The sequence below is a fragment of the Etheostoma cragini genome, chromosome 3 (genome assembly GCF_013103735.1).
Source record: "Etheostoma cragini isolate CJK2018 chromosome 3, CSU_Ecrag_1.0, whole genome shotgun sequence".
NCBI lineage: Eukaryota > Metazoa > Chordata > Actinopteri > Perciformes > Percidae > Etheostoma > Etheostoma cragini.
The window spans coordinates 18,077,576-18,090,838 of record NC_048409.1 but is presented as its reverse complement, the minus strand read 5'-3'; the positions used below and the strand labels follow the sequence as shown (position 1 = coordinate 18,090,838).

Sequence of the window (13,263 nt, the reverse complement as noted above, 5' to 3'; positions counted from 1 at the left end):
TGGTTATTTAAAAATCCGAAATGCAGATACATCGATATATATGTGTGTATATATATATATATATTTATACATAAAAAAAAAAAAAATCAGGAACGGCTTACAACACATAAACAGATTTCCCTAAAATTATTTATTGTAGTTATTTATGAGTTCTTACTAAAATAATATGATAATAAATGGTTTTAGTGTCAGAACAGAACAGAGAAACATCAAAATATTTTAAAGTATTGATAAATAAAATTTATAAAAATTCAAACTTAACATATGAAACTCAAATTCCCTTGAACAAAAACACATAGAGCGCCCTCAGGTTGACAAACTATGCAATGGCAACGCTCATAATATGGATCAAAATCCTTTATTTGTCATTATAAATAATTACGATGAATGATCGGCCATTATAAATGCCTATACCAATAGATCGAGAAATGCCTAATATTGGCCGATAATATCTGCCCGCTGATATATCGGTCAGGCTCTAGACCCTAACAACTACAGAGGAATTGGTTTGGACAGTAGTCTGGGGAACGTCTTCTACAGTATTATTAATTCCCAAATACAGTCCTTCCTTACCAAGCACAACGTCTTAAGTAAAAATCGAATTGGCTTAAAACAGAAATATCGTACAGGAGAACACATTAACAATCTGCACACCCTTATTAAAAACTACACCAAAATTAAAAATGTCAAAATATTTGCATGTTTTATAGACTTTAAAAATGCATTTAACTCAATTTGGCATGACAGGCTTTTTTAATAAAACTTTTGAAAGTGGTATAAGGGGTAAAGTTCTATGACACTAATAAATCAATGTACATGGAAAATAAATGTGCAGTACCAATTCGCTGCAAAAGAACAGAATTCTTTAAACAAGGGCGTGGAATGAGATAGGGATGCATTTTGAGTCCAACACTTTTTAACATGTATATCAATGAACTCCACAGTTACAACTTCACTCTGGGCAACACCAGCCTTGAACAAAAGGGTTCATATAATTATTTAGGGGTAGAAATGAGTGCATCAGAGAGTTTCAACCTGGCCATAAACACACTATGTAATTTTCTGAACACCAATAATGCTTTATGGAAGCGGGGCCCTATTTCAAAAACCGAATTTGAAAACGGGGATTACACTACCACTGAAAAATTACTATTGGAATTCTGTACAATTGTTCTAAAAGTTTGCCCAACTACCCTAAACAATCCGTGCAGAGCAGAACTCTGTATATATTCCCTCTTGAAATTTGAATCCAAAAAAGGTCAATTAATTGTTGGCAGCATTTATATCAAGCGAATACAAATCCCATTGAATACAAAGCTCTCCTGAGCAACTAGCAGTGTTCAGACATTCACCCCCTGGAACAGCTGGCTTGGAGGCCCACGCAGCTAAACAGTTGAAAAAAAAGAAATACAGAGTCAGTGACCATGAGCTGGAAATTGAAAGAGGTTGACATTTAAAATTGTGGAGATCAAGAGAGGAATGTGTCTGTACATACTGCCACCAGGACATCAAAACCAAATCACACTTCTTATGTCCAGCACTAGCAGCAGAGAGTTTTAGCAATCGGGCAAGTGCTATTTAAATACACTCCTGGTGTACACTTTCCAATGCCTTGTTTTATGAGTACAGATCAAATTTGTACTACTGTAGAAGTTTGGTACCATTCCGGGCATTATTAGTCGGATACTTTACGAGAAATACAGTTGGTTCCATTAGCACCTACACTAAGCCATTCGGCTGATAGCACTAACTAGCCCTAGCCCAATGTTAGACCATGGGAAAAAAAGCTTCTAGGGCGTTGTTTGGCTTGGAATTACTCCAAACCATCACTTTAAGAACCTAATATTTTCATAAATGTGAAAAACATATTACGGGCTTTACTAGTTACACTGAGGACAAAATGCTTGCTTTTTAATTAGGGTAAGATAAGAACACGTCATGGCTAGCAGCTATATATGTCTTCTTCTGTCCCAATATCAGATTAATAAGGAGAGAATTGTATATATTATTTGCATATATTATTCATTTTTACTATTTAAATCTTTTTTTTCCTTCTTTTTTATATAAATGTTTTAACGTACCCTTTCAGGGACATGTACAGAATTTGTTAAGTATCTGCAATATATCATAATTATCCTGTTCACTTGTATCATTATATCAGGGACCCGTTTTAGGAAGGAGGTTTAATAAACTCTGAGTCTAATCCTAAACTCTGAGTTGATTTACCCAGAGATGGGAAACTCTGTTTTTGGTTCCAGAACAGTAAGGCAGCATGAATGAAGCCATAACACTACAATTCAACACGGTAACAACCAGAAACAAATTGATCGTTAAAAAATACGTATGCGCACATACAGCTAATTTAAACATATATTTTGTTTAGAAAACAGCAAAGTGGCTGCTCAAAACATTTTAGAGCGAGTCACGCTTTTCTGACCGGCAGTCTCACCCACTCCGTGCTCCCCGACTCTTATTTATGTATTCTTACAGACAGACAGACAGCATTCGTAGCTGCCTCACCGAGTCTTTGGGGTAAATTACTATGGCAAAAGGAGAAAGAGGATCATGGAGAGAGGTCTAATGGGGAAAACTCAGAAAAAAATACACACATGCACACACACAGCAACTGAGGTAGAGACTAATAAGTGTGAATGCCATCATCATCAATGTTGATTTCAAAGTCAGCTTTTGGCTATGAGAAGAAAGCAGAGGGAAATGAGACAATCAGGGGAGAACATGTGGGAACAGGGCAAAAACTTGTTGGAGCCTCATGGGAGCTGTCATTAGTTTTCACAAGATCTACAACCTCAAATTTATCTTGTTTTATCTTTCTTCTTTTATTCATTTTCATTAGCAGTCTAACTTTAAAGTTTTAATCATTCAGTTACAGTCATCTGGTCTCAATGGCCAAGCTGTCTGTCCTATATCCAAAAGGGGACAGGTTAGATACTCTAGCGATGTGTTCTGTAACAGTTGTGAAAAGACAATGATGAGGCTCAGCTATATTTTATTTTATATTTATTTCTGTTTCTCTCCACTGTGTGTCAAGTAAAAATGCATACATGTATGATCATTCTGGTTCTTCTAATGTGGTTCTCACATTAGAAGAGATATTGTTTATTAAGCTGTAGTTTGCAAGTACTTGGGTGCTGGCCTAAATCCAGATGAATCAGAGCTACAAAAGCCATTTTGATGTCAAAAGGAACTAGGTCATCTCACTGACAAGATTAGCTCTGGGTTTTGGTCAGTTTGGCTGTTATAGAGAGGCTACACTGACAGAGGTGTAAGCTGTGACAACAATATTATCCAAATAAATGTCTGATGTACCATTCATAACAAATTACTGTTGAAACACTTTTTAAATGTGTCTGAAACACACCGCCATGGTTGTTGTGACCAAATAGTGCAAAGATAACCATCACTTTTATAATAATAGCTTGAGAGTTTGCTATCAAAAAGATGATACATATCCTATTATCCCACATGTGTAGTTCACCGTGCAACGGGCTGCATGCATCACCCTAATACTCTGCTTGGTCACTGGACACATAAACCCTAACCTCCATTATTAAAGTAATGATATGTTTCATGCACTATTTGTCAAAAAATAAATAATAATAAAGTAGTAAAGTAAAGGCTTGCGTCTAAAGTGTGTGTGCAGTCCAGCTGCTAAAGCAGTTATTGTACCCTCTAAGTTGTGGGTGTAATGCTATACATGTAATTGTAGGCCCACAGGGGTGAAATATTAGATATGCAATACTGTGGCACACAGTAAGTTGATGGCACTGCAAAAGCATCTGGCCAGGACCTCCACTCTGCTCAGTAATACCCATATTTGGCAGAATGTGCACTGTGACCATCACTTTTACTCTGAGTGATGAGTTGTACATTTGTCACTATTTAATAGAACATATATAGTGAAAAACAACTTTGAGTTGAGTTTACAAGTTATTTATTCCTAGGGTGCTTTCACACCTGCCTCATTTAGTTTGGTTGAATGGCACTAGAGTTAGTTTTCCCCCATGGTGCAGTGTGTTTGGTCATGTGTAAATGCAGCAATCTAACTTGGATGTGCAACAAAACTACTGGACAAAACAAGTATACTGAGACCTCATGATGAGGTGGTCTCTGTTCAATCAAACTCTGGAAACTTCGTTTGTCATATGTTTCCCATAGTCAGACTTACTGCAATCTGAGAATAAGGCAGATCAGGCAAACTGTAGCAGCATGCAATGTTTCTCTCACAGAAATTGACGGCTGTCAAGCTTGTCACTCTCAGTTCCGTGGTCAAACCAGCCACAGCTAAAGTTGGAGTCACCGGCAGAGTGAAGTCTTACTGACCAGAGCAGATGTGCTAACGTTGGCCCCAAAACAACGTCTGATTATTTGAATTAAATGAGCTGGATTGACCATGGAGATGCAAGAAATGTGCACACAGAACTCATGACCGTCTTCCTGTATTTACTTTCCTGCTCCCGCCCCAGACACATCTGATCAATAAACCGTGGTTTGTGATAACACATTTCAGTAAGTGTGAAACAAAACCAATGGGAATCACTCCAAGTTTACAAATTTATCAACTAATCTGGACCAGAGCAAACAAACAATAGGTGTGAAAACGCCCTATACCAGCTATTATAATCCTCTTGGCAAAATTGTTGGTTTATATGTAGCTACACTTAATGTCTTTTTTTATTTTTGGGTATAAGGCAATGGAATTGTTTTATACTGTTTTACTGACTGAGGGAATGAACCCAGATACTGGAAGAACTGGCTCAACTGTCTAACCACTATATGGCAAGAGTAGTTCTGGGCTTTGTCCAGTTTTTGAATGTTCAACCATAGAGAAAGAGTGTATGCTGAAAGAGGGAGCCATAAACACTGGTGTAGTGCCTCCCAGCAGCAATAAACAAATGGTAATACAAAAACTAGTTAGTTTGAGAAGTTTTAGTCTCAATGGTCTCCGGAAGTAGCATTGAAATGGTAATTATCTCAATAATGTGACATGCAATTATGACATTGACACTGATTGAATGAATGGATAAATAAATAAAGTAGTGAGGGGCAAAGACTACAAAATGGGCACTCATGTTATCCTTCATTTAACTGTCTCTTGTATCATCCTATACCCAGTGTTACTTATCTATAACTATCACATTAACTACATTAGTGAAGGACTTACCCCCAAATTCCACCAGATGCGTAACGGCTGCAGATCGGTTCCGCTTCGTGACGGCTCCTTGCTCCGCTGTCCGTCAACACCAACCAGGTCTGGATTTGTTTTGAAACGGCTGCGCCCATGACTGACAGCTGAAGTCTTGAGGATCCACGAGATCTTGCAAATTCATGTAGAATAGAACCACAAAAACAACAACAGTTTTTTTCCACCCATAGGAGTATAGAGGAAAACTCTGTGCTGTGTTTTCAAGGTGTAGTGCAGGGAAATATGATCTGGTGTGAACATGGTCTATTTTATTTTGAAAATTAACCAAAAGTTTATATTTTTTTCTGTGCTCGACTTCCTGTCCCGCACTATCTGCCGTGTCCTCAACTGCTGCAAAGCTCTCTGGCGCCCTCAAAAATAGAAGCTCTGCAAATCTGCTCCGGAGGGCTGCGGAACGCCGGAGCTGGGACGGAGACGAACGCAGCCGTTCCGCAGTCTGTGAAAATACACACAATGAATTTAACTGAAACCTGATGACTCCGCCACCTTTCCGGAGCGGATCCACAGCCGTTCCGCATCCTGTGTAATTTGGGCGTAAAGGTTAACTGACGACAGAATCCATGTTGTGGAGAAACTAACAAAGAGAATTTGGATAGTAAAATATTGGAAAAAACTGCACATCATCATTCATTTTATGTTTTTCATTCAGCAAATTATACCAAAAATAACTGGGAAATAATTGAAAAAAAAACTAGTTTCTTTGTAAAGTAGGTCTGATTTGGTCAGGGGGGTTCGTCCTCTTAAAGGAAATAACTGAACATTATGACCTGCATGAAGGATTTAATTAAAGGACTCTTGTGTTACACCGCATCAGTTTCAGCTAGGTGTACCTAAAAAAACACAAGTCATCTGTGTGTGGAGATGTGGAAATGAGTTGGTAGGACTATAATGTGATATTAGATACATACTTTGGAACATAGACCAAAGTCAAACTGTTAATGTCTAAAAGGCCAAATTCTATTTTTGACTGTCAATGTACATGCACCTAATTTTTGACTCAGTCAAATTGCTTGATGAAAGCCAAATATTTCAATCTGAGAGTAATAGTCACATTTTAAATGTCCACAGTTGAGTTTATTTATTTGAATCACAGAGTGTACCTTAGGGTTACAGGACAATCATATGCCTGCAAAATAATCACAAAAGGTCACCTGTTTGGATCTTTCTAGTGATGTCACTCTGTTGTTGCATATCACATTACAGTCTGCTTTTATGCACTGAAGAGATTAAGTTCTTCGAGTGACGTATACGGGCAAGTGTACGTCAGTGTGTGTACGGTCTGGAAAAGCCTGTGTTTGTGAGGCTTTTATACAGCAGATTTGACTTGTGAATCACAAGCCAGCTATGCATATGTGTGTGTGTTTGTGTGTGTGCGTGTGTGTGTGTGTAGGTATTACACAATTCGTAGCAAAGCAGTGGGAAAAAATTGCACTGTAATCACAAAATTAACTTGTCATAATGCATATATGACAAGGCATAAAATGATTTGTCAGAATACAGAATGAATGGTTGTGTCCACCATTTTAGTGCTATTCTTATTCTGACGAACATTTGTAAAAATATACTGGAAATAATGTATATTTTTACAATAAGGCCAACCATTAATAAATGTTGTTTTAGGTCAGAAATATCAAACAAGTTTTGTCTGTAAATGTCTGTTTACTGGCCAGGGTGTTATATTATATTCTCAAGGGCATTAATGATTTCATACAGCTGGTGCAAATTAGAATTTCTGCATGAAACTTAAACAGAAGAAAATAGGAAAAGATACATAGTATTTGATACACTGCTGATTTTTCAGGTTCCCAGAAAATCATATTGTTTGATTTTTAAATCATAAGTAATTGATACATCAGAAAAGCAGAACTTAATATTTGGTACAGAAACCTTTGTTTGCAATTACAGAGATCATGTTTCCTGTAGTTCTTGAGCAGGTTTGCAAACACTGCAGCAGGGATTTCGGCCCACTTCTCCATACAGACCTTCTCCAGAGCCTTCAGGTTTTGGGAATGTCGCTGGGCAATACTGACATTCAGCTCCCTCCAAAGATTTTCTATTGAGTTCAAGTCTGGAGTCTGGAGGCTGTGTTTTGGGTCATTGTCATGCTGGAAGACCCAGTCACGACCCATCTTGAAAGCTCTTACTCTGGGAAGGAGGTTGTTGGCCAAGATCTCGCCGTACATGGCCCCATCCATCCTCCCCTCACTATGGTGCAGTCGTCCTGTCCCCTTTGCAGAAAAGCATTCCCAAAGAATGATGTTTTGATGTTGCTTCACAGTAGCGATGGTGTTCTTGGGATTGGACTCATCCTTCTTCTTCCTCCAAACATGATGAGTGGAGTTCAGACCAAAAAGCTCTATTTTTGTCTCATTCAACCAGATGACCATTCCTCCTCTAGATCATGCAGATGGTCGTTGGAAAAATTCAGACAGGCCTGGACATGCACTGGCTTGAGCAGGGGGACCTAGCGTGGTGCGCTGACGGATTTTATTCCATGACGGCATAGTGTGTAACTAATGGTTTTCTTTGAGACTGTGTTCCCAGCTCTCTTTAGGTCATTGACCAGGTCCTGCCATGTAGTTCTGGGCCGATGTCTCACCTTCCTCATGATCACTGATGCCCCACAAGGTGAGATCTTGCATGGAGCCCGAGACAGAGGGAGATTGACCGTCATCTTGGCAACAGTTGTTGCCTTCTCACCAAGCTGCTTGTCTATTGTCCTGTAGCCAATCCCAGCCTTGTGCAGGTCTACAATTGCATCCCTGATGTCCTTACACAGGTCTCTGGTCTTGGCCATTGTGGAGAGGTTGGAGTCTGATTAAGTGCGTGGACAGGTGTCTTTTATACAGGTAACAAGTTAAAACAGATGCAGTTAATACATGTAAAGGGTAAATGAATTACCTGTATTAACTGCAATTATTGTTTTTTAATTATAAAAAATGAAATTAATCTTAATTATTTAAAAATCATACAATGTGATTTTCTAGGAAAACCTGCAAAATCAGCAGTGTGTCAAATATGTGTTCTCCCACTGTAGGTTCTAATTAAGAGCGGATGATGCAATCAACAGTAGCTGAAAAGTCATGTCATTATGGAAGTTATTGACTGGCTAGACGGTGTTTGTATAACTGTAACATATTGCTTGGCTAAGAGACAACACATCAATTCCAAACATTTCACAACCAAAGGTCAGTGATGTGGTAGAATCAATCTGCTGTGCTGCATGCATAGAGAAGAGTAACAACAACTACTGTGTATAGCAAGTTATTGCACAGAGCAATACTGAGAACTGGAGTACTGACCCCAACAACCTAGGGCCCACTCTTAGGACCAACATGACACTCACCACTCCCACACACACAGTGAGTGTCTGGGCATTGCCCAGAGTCACAACTTCACATTATCCCAAGACATTGGATCCCTTTGCCTCTCTCTCTATTTCTGACTTTGTGTTGGTCTTATTAACTTTGTGTGTATCATTTTAAACAATCCTTTTCTTTCTAATTTCTTGTCTGAGGATTGAGTCTGTTTCTGATTTCTCTTATGGAAATGGAAAATTTTCAAATTGCACAGCATTTGGCATGTAGTTAATGCACACTGCAGTACTGTATTCCTGTCTCATTAACATTCAATTGGTAATGCACACATATTGAGGATCTTTTATGGTTTTAATTCTGTATGAGGAAATACTTTATACATTTCTTATACATTATTACTTCTTTGACATGCTGTAATTGAATTGTATCAAGGACTGTATATTCTTCTCAATATACAATTATCATGATTAGAATTTAAACATTTACACAAATGTTTAAACATTTAAGCACTTTTTTATATTTGCTTTTAGGCTGCCCCTAACTTTCATTTTTGCAAAATGAGCCACTAAATGCATGTTTAGGTTAACTAGTACAGTGGCCAATTGCGAGAGAGGGGGAGTGAAAGTGAGAGTGAGAGAGAGATAATTGTAGTATCTTTTTGTCAACAATATTGATATCACCACAGTCAGCGTTTATAATGACGGCGGTGTTGTCTCGTCCTGAATGAGGGTTAACCAATTTAACACTTGTGGCTTGACAGCTAACTGAAGTATGGATTTGATACGTGGGTTATTTTGGCAACAGTAATGGTATTAGTGTTATAAGTTAGCAGTAGAATTAACTGGACCCAGGGTGAGTCTGATGAAAACTGGTATCTTTGCCCGGTCAGCTCCGAGATAGCTGTGGAGGAATATGCTCCAAGATTAGGTTATGTTCAACCTCTGTTTCGAAGGGGTGAATGTACAGCTCACAGCAACTTAATACAATATAGTATCTAGCATTTGTTTAGTATTTAGGTTTGGCACAATAGAATTAAATTGAGTTTCCTCCTAACGAAATTATAGACATAGAAAAGCCAGTGTTACAAAACGCCTTTTTTCCCAACCTTATTCAACACAACAGCACAACAACAACAAGAACAACAACAGTTGCAATGTTCGTGTCAGCTATCCGCATGCTCCAGTAACGTGAAAAAAAGTTAGTTTGGTATATCCAGCAATCATGTAACGTTGGAAGCAGGAAAAAGTGTAATGGATTAAAAGCTGGTAACACTCCACCCCGTGCTATAAAACTTAAAGCGTTGTGCATGTGGCAACTGCGTGTGATTTGCAGGTTACCTTGCCCCCAAAGACAGACAGACAGACAGACAGACAGACAGACAAACACACAAACACACACACACACACACACACACACACACACACACACACCGAGACGCCTCACTTTATTAGATATAAAGTGGCATCACTCTCTGTCTGCTGCCACTTGTCGTCTGTAGCCTGTTGTGCTTTGCATGTGTGGGATTCTGAAATGTCCTTATGTTCATGAATTGTGGAAAGAAAAGTAGTGCACCTTTTTACATTTATGTGGTGCTGAGGTGTATTTTACGTTGCAGCTGCCAAAGCTCCGCTGCTTTCTTCAACCCTCTCTGTCTCTGGTCCTGCGCTGTCCTCACTCAATGTGCAGTGTGAGAGGGGAGTGGCGTGCAGCTAGAGAGGCAAAATCCAATGTGTGCTTTTTTACCAATATATAATTAATAATAGGTTTTGCATTTCAAATACAAAGAACGTCACACTTGGCACTGCACTTACTTGTGATTTCAAGTGCCTGTAGCAAGATGTCTTGCTACAGGCACTTGAAATCCATCGGGCTAACGGTATGAGAAATATGTGAATAATAGACACACAGACAGACATCCTGTAATTTATAGACCGAAGCATGCTTTCCTTTTCATGCCAATTTAAAAAAAAAAAACATTTTTGGCATGCATCACACATCGTTTCACTTCATGAATGTAAATCCTAGATTTTGTTAACGGAGATATATCTGGAATCTTTGCACCGTGGATGTTGACAGGGCAAGGTGAAGCTTAACTGACCGGCTCGCATGGCCTTCAAAGCCATACTATATATGATGTACTGATCAGAACCTTAAATGAATATGTCAAGAACCTTTGTTCCAGCATTTGGTTCCCTGTCAATATTATACTTACTAGTCATAATAGCCAGTGATTGCTTTTACATTCCAAGCACTCACGACTTTCCTTTATACACAAAGAAGCAGACGCCGGTAAGACACTATCAATACTTGTTTACTTCTGTTACCCTTTTCAAATCGATAAACAGACACATAGTTAACAAAGACATGCATGATTATTATAACTGGTCATGTTTGTGAAATAAATGGTAAGGTTTTAAACAATGGAGAATGATGTATTGATGGATGTAGCTATAGCATAGAAATCACTGCAGTACTGGATGTTCTTCAAGGATCTGGCCTTATACTAATGATGCTGGTCATCTAAGGGTGTGAACCGCAATTCTGCTGCACTAGCTTCACAATACCTTGTGTACAATTTTTCTGTTTATTACAAAGTGACATTAAAACTGCGAAGTGTATGGATAAAGTGCATGCGCTCAAAGCACAGTTTACCGTCAATCACAGACCCAAGATATTTGTACTGTTGTACTAGTTCAACTGGTTGGGTGTCCATTACAACTGGATAAGTAACAGTGGAACTTTGTCTGAATTCAATGCACATCTCTTTAGTTTTAGCCACACTATTGTTTAAAAACAAGGATTTACACCAGTCAGTAAAATCATGACTACAAGTCCGTGTTGGGATTTTTCACTGCTGCGGGGTAGGTCAACTCGCCGCCCGCAGTACTGCTCCGATGACTCCTTTTCCTCATCCACGGTTCTCGCCCACAGCTGATCTGAGACAGAAAATGGTTGGCCAATCCATTGTTTTAGGAGTTTTACAACTCAGGAACCATTTCTTCCCACAAGCCATCATTCTGAGGAACAGCTGACTTCTTACTCACAGTGCCAGATTCAATTCCGGTGCAATAACCCAGCAACTCTGTCTCCAATCAGTCTGTTTACTGGTTCCACTTATTATTTATTCATCATTCAAATTCTCTATTTCAGAGCTGTTCATACTGTTAATATTGTAATATAATACTTATATAATAACATAATACTATTTATTCTAGCACCCTTTGCACTGTGCTCCATAATTAAAATAATAATAACTATCATAATTATAATTTACTCCTGCATACTTTATACTTTTCATTGCACTATTGCCTCAACCTGTCTATATTGTTTCTGTTTATTGTGTGCATATATTGGTTGTTTTATTGTTTGTTTTGTATGAGTAAGCGCATTGTGAGCTGTACGATCTAAAGCAAAATTCCTTGTATGTGTCCTCATACCTGACAAATAAAGCTGATTTGGATTCTCAGGAGGTGATCCCCTGGTGAACACTGCCCCGCAGCCCATTATTGGCTAAACGATCCAGGAGAAGATGGTGAGAGATGGTATCAAAGGCTGCACTGAGATCAAGGAGAATCAGTATGGAAATAAGTCCATCATCAGCTGTACAGAGAAGGTTATTAGTAATCTCAATCAAAGCCGTTTCACTACTGTGCGTTGGACGAAATCCAGACTGGAATGGCTTGAAGAGATCATTGTCCTTCATGTGATCCTGGAGTTGAGTTTCCACTATCTACTCAAGAACTTTGTAGAGAAAAGGCAAGCTGGAAATAGGCCTGTAGTTGTTGAGGTTGTCAGAATCCAATCCAGGTTTTTTCAGTGTTGGTCTGACAAGCGCAGTTTAAAAAAATGGTGGTACAGTGCCAGAGAGAAGAGAGATGTTAAGTATTGATGTAATAATCGGAGCAATAGATGGCAGGCAGCTCTTAACCAGGCTTGTTGGAAGAGGGTCCAGCTGACAGGTGGAGGAATTACACTTTTTGATGAGGCCACAGATGGTACTTTCAGCAGGGAGAATGAATTCACAGAGTTCACTGTTGTAGGGTGATTCCTGAGTGCTCCGTGAGCATGGTTGTGTCAGCTGAGTAATTGAACATTCTAATTGCTGGTGGAGTGCCTCAATTTCGATATTAAAAAGGTTCAGGAAGACTGAGCTGCGTTCATCAGAGAATTCCTGATGGGTGATGTTATCAGGTGGCTTAAGCAGACCATTAACTGTGGAAAAGAGAGCCCTGGTGTTTCCATGTCCCTCACAGATTATCTTTGCATAGTATAATGTTTTTGTAACATAGATGGCATTTTTATACTGATGCAGGTGTTCAGAGTACATCTCTTTATGCACAGTAAGACTAGCCTTTTTTTTTGACAGCCGCTTCAGGTGTCGGCCAAGGATTTCATATGCCGAAATTCAGGTCTAAACCAAGGAACGAAATTCACAAATTAAACAGTTTGCGTCTCTATAGGAGAAAGTCTGTCAAGTGCTATAGACACTCATTGTACAGTCATTGTAGTGGTCAACTAAATCCTCCAGTGAAGTATTAGAAGCAGGGGAGGGATGAATGGCACCTTTTTAATGTTGCAATATGACATCACGCGCTGAATCTTCGACTTCATGACATAAGGCAAACAGTACAACTTAGTGATCAGAGATGGGTATTTCAGCAGTACTGATATTGCTAGCCTTGATACCAGAGCAACAGACCAGATCTAAAATATTTCCTTTGT

General features: G+C 38.9%; 1 long non-coding RNA gene across 1 annotated transcript; it reads right to left on the bottom strand.

Moving 5' to 3' along the window:
- Positions 1 to 9,217: 9,217 nt before the first annotated feature.
- LOC117942075 lies at positions 9,218 to 13,040 on the bottom strand. Its single transcript, XR_004656061.1, has 3 exons — positions 13,030 to 13,040; positions 10,801 to 10,804; positions 9,218 to 9,441 (listed from the first exon to the last, which is right to left on the bottom strand). It is a non-coding gene; the product is annotated as an uncharacterized LOC117942075 (long non-coding RNA).
- Positions 13,041 to 13,263: the final 223 nt, after the last annotated feature.